General features: G+C 31.1%; 1 long non-coding RNA gene across 1 annotated transcript; it reads left to right on the plus strand.

Moving 5' to 3' along the window:
• The first annotated feature begins 394 nt into the window (after window positions 1-394).
• Window positions 395-4,485, plus strand: LOC143062418 (uncharacterized). The gene is made up of 3 exons (XR_012974742.1): window positions 395-576; window positions 2,867-2,965; window positions 4,400-4,485. It is a non-coding gene; the product is annotated as an uncharacterized LOC143062418 (long non-coding RNA).
• The last annotated feature ends 3,692 nt before the right edge of the window (window positions 4,486-8,177 follow it).

Raw genomic sequence — 8,177 nt, forward strand, 5'->3', positions numbered from 1 at the left:
GAAACATGTACCTCTATATAACTAAGAAGATCTTTATATAGTTAAAAGCGCTAATAAAATAATCGCAGAATGTCATCACCACCCAGGAAACCTCACATTTAAGACAGTCACGCTTGCTTTCTATTGCCTAAAAGTCTGCTCCTCTGTTGTTAATTTTGGTAGTGTAAATTTTCTTCAAATCTATAAGATATTACAAAATAACATGTCTATAAACACAAATACTTATACAACAGGAATGTAAGAGGGAAAACTAATTCAAACATGTTACCCTTTGAAAGTATATAAAGATAAATACATGATATTGATTTTAAGAATGATGCATTGGATACATATATTTGTTCATTATGTTATATGCTAAACATCCCAGTCACAATAACTGGAGATAAATGTCACTGAATACATATTAAATTGGATTACAATTTGTTGTATATTCGCATCACATCAGTTCTATTCGAATAATTTTCAGTTATAACTGACAAAGTACTGGGAGAATGTGGACAGCGAATACGAACAGTAGTTTGATTCAAATATTGTTCATGTTTGTTTTGTTTCTACATACTAGTCAGAATGTAGATGGTATGTATTTTCATATATAAGCATGGCTTAACAAGGCTTTGGAATAGAGAAAATATTTAAAAGATACTTAGTATTTTAATCATTTAAAGAGATAATTTCATTATTTTCCACCACTAATGAATTTGGTTTATCTGTATCGTGTTTTGATCATGAGACAAAAAAAATATTGTGAATACTAAACACATTAAAATTTGCCCTTTTTGCGTTTTGAAAAACAGAATTGGAACACCAATATGAAATACCTAAACTGTAAATCTTAATCTGTGTTAAGAAAAAACAATAAGAAATGTTTTAATGCACATTCTAAATATGATAACCAATGATTCGGGCTTGGTTTTTTTCTTTTACGTGATCTCTTGTTTGTTCAGTTACACTCTTATCTAGTTACTTTGTGTGTATTGACATATGAACATCTTCCAACCATGTTGCCCATTGAGCGTTCAACATTCTAGCCTTTTCAACGTTTTGTAGTCAATGTTGAGAATTCATTATCAGAAATAATGAAAAACACAGATCTTGTCGCAAGTCAATCAATTATCAAATGAATGATTTTCAGTAGATCAAACGTATAAAATAATAGAACAACTTTCAATTTCAATTTCAACAACTTTTGTAATATTTGTAAGAAATAAAAACAGCACAAGATGTGTGTCATTATAGGATTCAATAGTGTCCCAAATGATATGATGTCCGATGGACAAAATTTCACGGATATGATCAAATTTTGTCCAGGACAGAATTTTATTATAAAACATGGTCCACTTCTGTGTAAAAGTGTCCCTTGAAAAGATATTCTATTTTTACCTTTGTTGGATATTTTCATAGTGAAATCATGTAAAAAATGCATAAAAGTCTTGTCTAATACCAAATAATTTACAAAAAAAATAAGACTAACTTGACATTTGTTTTTAAATATACAGAAGGAATCAATGAATTGTTTTAACATCTTTGGATTGTCATTTTTAACAAGATCAATAATGTCATGAATAATATTAATAAATACTCGATTGTCGTTTCTTTTTGCGCATACGTTTAGGTCTTGCAGAATTTTACATTATTATCATTATTATTTAACTCTGGAGGGTATTGACCATCATACAAAAAGTCATAAAGCTGTTTATATTCACCACTTTCCATTTTTGTTTACATCTGTGTTGTCTTGATTTAAATTTCAATTATAATTTAACTAATTCATTCAAACATTTCAATGATTGTTAAATTATTTCCCTTATTTAGGGACAGAAAAAGATAGCTACACTATGACATATTTGTATACAACATCCATGAAATTATGTCCAAGTACTAGGGACAATTTTTCACTAAGGGAGACACTATTTTATAGTTTACAAATGTGATATTCTGTCCCGTGAACGAAAATTCATAGATGAACTGTGAAATATAGTTCATGAAGACACAATTTCATGGGACACTTTTTTAGCTAAAAAACATTATAACTAGATTAAACTTAAGATAAGTGAATACACGTACACACTTATAAGCCTGGTATCTTATTGAGATTTCGATAGCTACACTGAAATTGAAGAGAGTTGTTAGACTTTGGGTATTGGAGACAACTCTTTTAAAGGAATCGACAGTCATTTGTGAGTTTTAACCTAGCAGTAATTGCAATAGTGTTCAAACATTTTTGTTGTTAACGTTTGGTAATGAGAATGATACGGAAGGATCTAAGACATATTGGAAGAATTTGGAAAAATTAAATTGGAAATATTGGATTGAATCATTTACTCATAAGGATTTAGTACTAAGCTATTGGTTGATAGGCCTTACTTAACTATGGTCTTCGGATTTCAAATAGAAACGGCAATATTATAGTCTGATCATCCAACCTAGTACAATCTAATGTTAACAGATAGACTTTATTAGCACACAGAGTGTACTTAGACAGACTGTCAAAACATTAATTTTAGCAATATTTCCGACATGAACTGCCATTATGTTACTAACCTTACCTTTTTCACTTATGAAAATAATGTAAAAAGAGACTGTATAAGTTTTGTTGGGGAAAAAACGAATTTTGTCCAGATATTTTCTTTTCTTTTTACGACTGTAAGCAAAATTGTTTAAAATTTTGTTAACTTTCAAACCGTCAAATGCAATAATAGTTCATGATAAATGAACTATCATTGATATGGTCATACTTTTAAAATAACTGTTTACAAAATTTGAATTTTGACATGTTAAGGCTTTTCTACCCTGGAATCGATTACCTTAGCTGCATATACCAGGATTATAATTTAAAACACCAGACGCGCGTTTTTTTCATTTATAGGTTCATGCCCACCAAATTTTGTATTTGATTCAACGGAGGAAATGTGTGTGTGTGAAGAAGGATTCTCATGGAACGAGGCTTTCCAAACATGTTTTCCTGGTAAGTTTATTACTTGATAGAAGCTTTCACTTTTGATCAATATTCATCAATGACATTTACTTTTAGTTTAGATATGTTGCCACTATATCTGCATGGATACTTTTTATAAAAATTTTAAAGAGACATGTGAACTGGACTTTCTTTATTAAGTAAATTACACAAAACAAGAACAAACCATCACTTTTAAAAAAACCACAACAGCCATTTAACTATTGTAATCAATCGGGGAATGTCGTAGATTTCTAGTCATTGGTAGTATTAGTTCTTGCAAATGAAGTTAGTCCAATTTACTTTCTAAACATTAAATAATAACAATTCAAATGCAACAACGTTTGTAACGTTCATTTTGATTGGATAACGTTACTTATTTACATTGCATCAATTGACACTTGATACTATGAGACGTACGCGCAAGCTCAGACGGCATATGACAGATTTTAAATACATGTTTTAACGTTGTTTTCTGTCAGTTTAATTAAAATGGAGATAACAATATTGTATTTTAAGCTCCGAGGGCATCAATTGGGGATTTAATGGTCGAAAATACCCGTTTACTGTCTCCGCTAAGGGACGACATCAAAAGTTCAATGAAGGATAATAAACTTAATTCACATAGTTTTTTCACTGACCCCCCCCCCCCCCCACCCCCCTCTTAACTTAATTTGGGAAAAATTGATTGACCCATATGGATATATGTAAAAATCAATGTCGGATAACCAAATCTTGCAGCCGTTCAACCCCCCCACCCCCAAACTATTTGAATTAAGTTTTTTATCTTACATTGATCTTTTGATGTCGTCCCTAACGCGTCGCCAATAAACCTAATTTGTGACCATCAAATCCCCAATTGATGCCGTCGGAGCTGAAAACACAACACAGATATCTCTTAATTCATTGTTGGAAACTGCACATATTCGAACTATTTTGGTTGTAGGAAATAAACTTACCATAGATACCAGGATTGAAATTTTATATTTGCGTCAGACGCGCGTTTCGTCTACAAAAGACAATTCAGTGACGCTCTAATCAAAAATAAGTAAAAAGGCCGAATAAAATACGAAGTTGAAGAGCATTGAGGAAAATACTTTCGAAGAGTTTGCCAAATGCAGCTAAGGTAATCGATTCCTGGGTAGAAAAGCCTTAATATGTCAAAAAATCTAAGTTTTGTAAATAGTTATTTTAAAATTATGACCATATCAATGATAATTCATTGTCAAGGCAGAACTACAGACTACTGGGTTGGTGATACCCTCGGTAAATAAAAAAACTCCACCAGCAGTGGCATCGATTCTGTGCTTGTAAATAAACTCTCCATAGAAAGTAACATTGATGAAGCTTTGCGGTAATGACATGGCAAATATCCTACGAAAAAGGCAATTGATGGAAACTAATTTAGTGACCCGATATCTTAATAATGTATATTTATAATTTCAGACGGTGGTGTATTTGATAACCCACATGTAGATGGTGGCAAAAGATAACACTTTGAACAATGCGGAGACAGATGAAAATAAATTTACAATTAAATATCAATTATTTATTTTTTCCACCCAAAATGCTAATTGAAATTCTGAAGGCGCACTAGCTGTCAAATTCATGTTCATCGATTTTAATCAAATTCTCATATTTGATTTATAACAATGTAAAACATTTATCCAAACTATTAAAAGTCTAAAATAAACAATTTACAGGGCACGGGCATGAAAATACGTAGGTTCGTTTCGTGTGTATTTTAGTCTATACGACATCTAATTAAATATCGAGTTGACCTCTTAAGTCATCCGAAACCCATATAAGCGATGTAAACATAAATATAGATATAAATAATTTAAACAAACTCGTGCTGTTGTTTTTGTAGGCATATTTAATTTCGTATCATAGATGAAAAATAAATGTTCAGCATCGTTTTTACCTGTGCAAGAATGATTTTTTGTGGATCGAATCAGTCAATTAATTGATTTACCTTTGTTTCACTTTCAGTGTTGACATTCTTTTCCTTTAAATAACTTTACACATATAATTCACGTGTTATTCATCTCAAGCTAAGGGGTTAAATTGAAGTTCACATGAATACGGATTTAATGAGGTAGAATTATTCACTTGCAAGTGAATAATTCATAATCAATGTTTTTAGCTAATAGTGACATAATTGAACCATACTGGCTGCTAAAAGCGAATTATTATTTCACTATTTGCATTTCATTAATGATTGAGCAAAAAATATAATAAATTAGATTTTTTACATATCTCGTAGCTAGTGCTCCTTCAAGTTTTGGTGTCAGAAGAAATCAAATTAAAAAAATGAATATTTATTAGTTACAAAAGAAGTCGATTTATCAATTACAGTTTCACAAATATACAAAACTCTAAGGCAAATCCAAAAAGAGGAAGTCCAGAAAACTGACAAAACCAAAGCTATCAACCAACAAACAAGTCGAAAACAACTGCCATATTTCTGACATGGTACAGGTATTTTCCGAACAAATAGTGGGTTCAATCTGGTTTTATAGCTAGCTATACCTTCCACTTGTATGACAATTAATTGTAGTTATTTATCTTGACAATATGGGTGAGCAACCTAAACAGACGAGGTTAATAGGTTAATGTGACAATTATTTGGACTCAGAAGTCAAAACTGTGTGAACATATATCACATGCATAAAAAATGTCTGATAAAAAAAAACATAAAAAGAACAGAGGAGCCAACAAAAAAGCTGGAGTAGATCTTTTAACTTGACGTCAACAAACGAGTTTTTCCGTTGTTTATTTGCCTATATAGTTTATACACATGCTCAACAAAGCACAAATAAGTGTATACCAATACAAGGGTAAACAAAAATAGAAAAAAATACACAACTGATAGCTTATCTTACACTGATTGGTTTCTATGTTTTATTTTGGTTTTTTTAAATAAGAGAGATAATATGATACTTCTGTTTACACAATGTTATTTACTTGGTAGACTACTAAAATATAGTGTTCCTAGTTACGTAATATTGATTTACTATTAGGAAACTGTTGTTCAGTGGGTGTCGTTTGTTGATGGTATTCATAAGTGTGTCTCGTTTCTCGTAGTGTTTTTTCATATTTATTAAACCGTTGTTTTTTTCTGTTTTAATTGTTTTACAGTAGTAATTTTGGGGCCCTTTTATAGGTTGTTAATAGATGTAAGACAAGGCACCGTGTTAAACGGCATACTTTAACCTTTAATTGATTTCTTTTTACACATTGTGACTTGGATGAAAAAAAAATTAATTGTGTACTTCAACCAGTTTCGTATGCCGCAACATGAGTCTGCACCACAAAACATAAAAGCAATTGTAGTAAAGGTGTTAGCGGAGCTAATTGTCACAAAGATAAGCGTTCGTCCAAACAAGGTGAACTTTAAAATCAGAATCCATTTTGGACATAATATATTAGTGATGTTTCATCTCTTCTTAACATATCTAGTTACGATGTTAGTACCTTCTGACGCACCTTTTCTTGTTTCTTTTTTAAGTGTATGCGATTCCCTCAGGTTTTGTTTTTAGCCTTTATGTGGCTCATCGTAATCGATGCACGATGTTTATACATCGGCAAGATATTTTGCCTTTATTAGTCATATTGCTTGTAAATATGCAAGTATGATACAATACTGAATTTTTAGCGCCTTAGAGTAATTGTTTTGTATATAGGGAGCTCTATAAATTTTCATTTTTTTTATTATTATGATTCTGAGTTTGATCACTACTGATTTAGGTTAAACCGAAAAAGCTCTTCGAACGTATCAAATATATAAAGCGTTTTATTCATTATATATGACCATATAGATACCGCGTTAGTGTTGATAGCTTGTCTATTATTGTAGCAGAAGGGATCATTTGAGCAGACAAGATGTATAGCGATGATTGGTCTGAAAATATGTTAAATCTCAGAAATAGAAAATTCGACGATAGAAACGTCGAAATCGTCATTTAAAAAAAATAATGGAGATATTGTATAATTGCAAATGAGACAACTTTCCACATAGTTCAAATTCCAACGATATAAACAAGCAAATGTCATCATATGGCGTTCAACTACGAAAAAAGCTGACCGTATAGTAATCGATATAATTGACGACAAAAACTGACAATTGGTACCGCCGGCCCCAGATAAAGTAATAGCTCTTTTCATTATTTGCTGAGGGTAGCCGCAAAAATAGATCAATGAAGGAAAACAATTGCATTAAGGCATTGTATGATGAAGTTTAGTAGTAATTTGTACTGTAGAAACGAAAGTAGGTCCGAATATTATAATTTCAGTTTTGATTTTCAAAAATGATTCCTTTCCTAACAAAACTACAAGTAAGTATATGCTTCTGTTATTATATGGATTTATCCTGATATGTGATTATCAAATTATTTCACCATATTGTATCAAACCAGCATTTTAAAAGATACTACAAATGTCAAACAAAAAAAACAAAAAAATTAACCAAAAATACCAATATCTTTCTTCAATGTTGATTGCTGCACCCCAATTTTAGACATTTTCACCTTTTATATCAATTTGTTTTCCTCATCCATTGTTGTAAATTTAATAGAATTGCATATGTCTGTCATACACGTTAGAGGTTAAGTTAGATATAAAACCAGAAAAAAATCCATTATTTTTCGCGTAAGGAAATACCAGTACCAAATCAGGAATATGACAGTTGTTTTCCATTCGTTTGGTGTGTTTGAGCTTTTGATGTCATATCAAAATAAATTCTAAACGCATACACAAATAAGCACGCATCTTTTTAAAGTTATAAAGTAATTTTTAACATAATCTTTAAGCCTGAAATAAACCGAATGTGTCTGGTCGATACCTGAAAACATTATAACCGTTCAATAAAGATTCAAATATAACAAAACACTTGTCCTACCTCTACGACAAATGTGTCTTATCCCCGCAGATAAAGCCCCAAACAACATCGTTTTTGTGTGTAAATCTCATTTCATAAAATGTTTGGTAAATGAATTAGGTATTGACAATACAGTTTGAAACTCAATTTCTGTGTCTTCCGAGTGCTCCACGAAACCTCTTTTAGCATCAATTTTATCAGCAATCAAAGCCGGGTTTTCAAGTTATTGTTCAACTGTCTATTGTAGAGGAGGTGTGAATCAGATGTGGATACTAAAAAATTCCAAAGATATTTTAAGAGTACATACAATCTAAGATTCTTTCATCTTGCAATAGTATAAAAACA

This window comes from Mytilus galloprovincialis, chromosome 2 (genome assembly GCF_965363235.1).
Source record: "Mytilus galloprovincialis chromosome 2, xbMytGall1.hap1.1, whole genome shotgun sequence".
Lineage (NCBI taxonomy): Eukaryota > Metazoa > Mollusca > Bivalvia > Mytilida > Mytilidae > Mytilus > Mytilus galloprovincialis.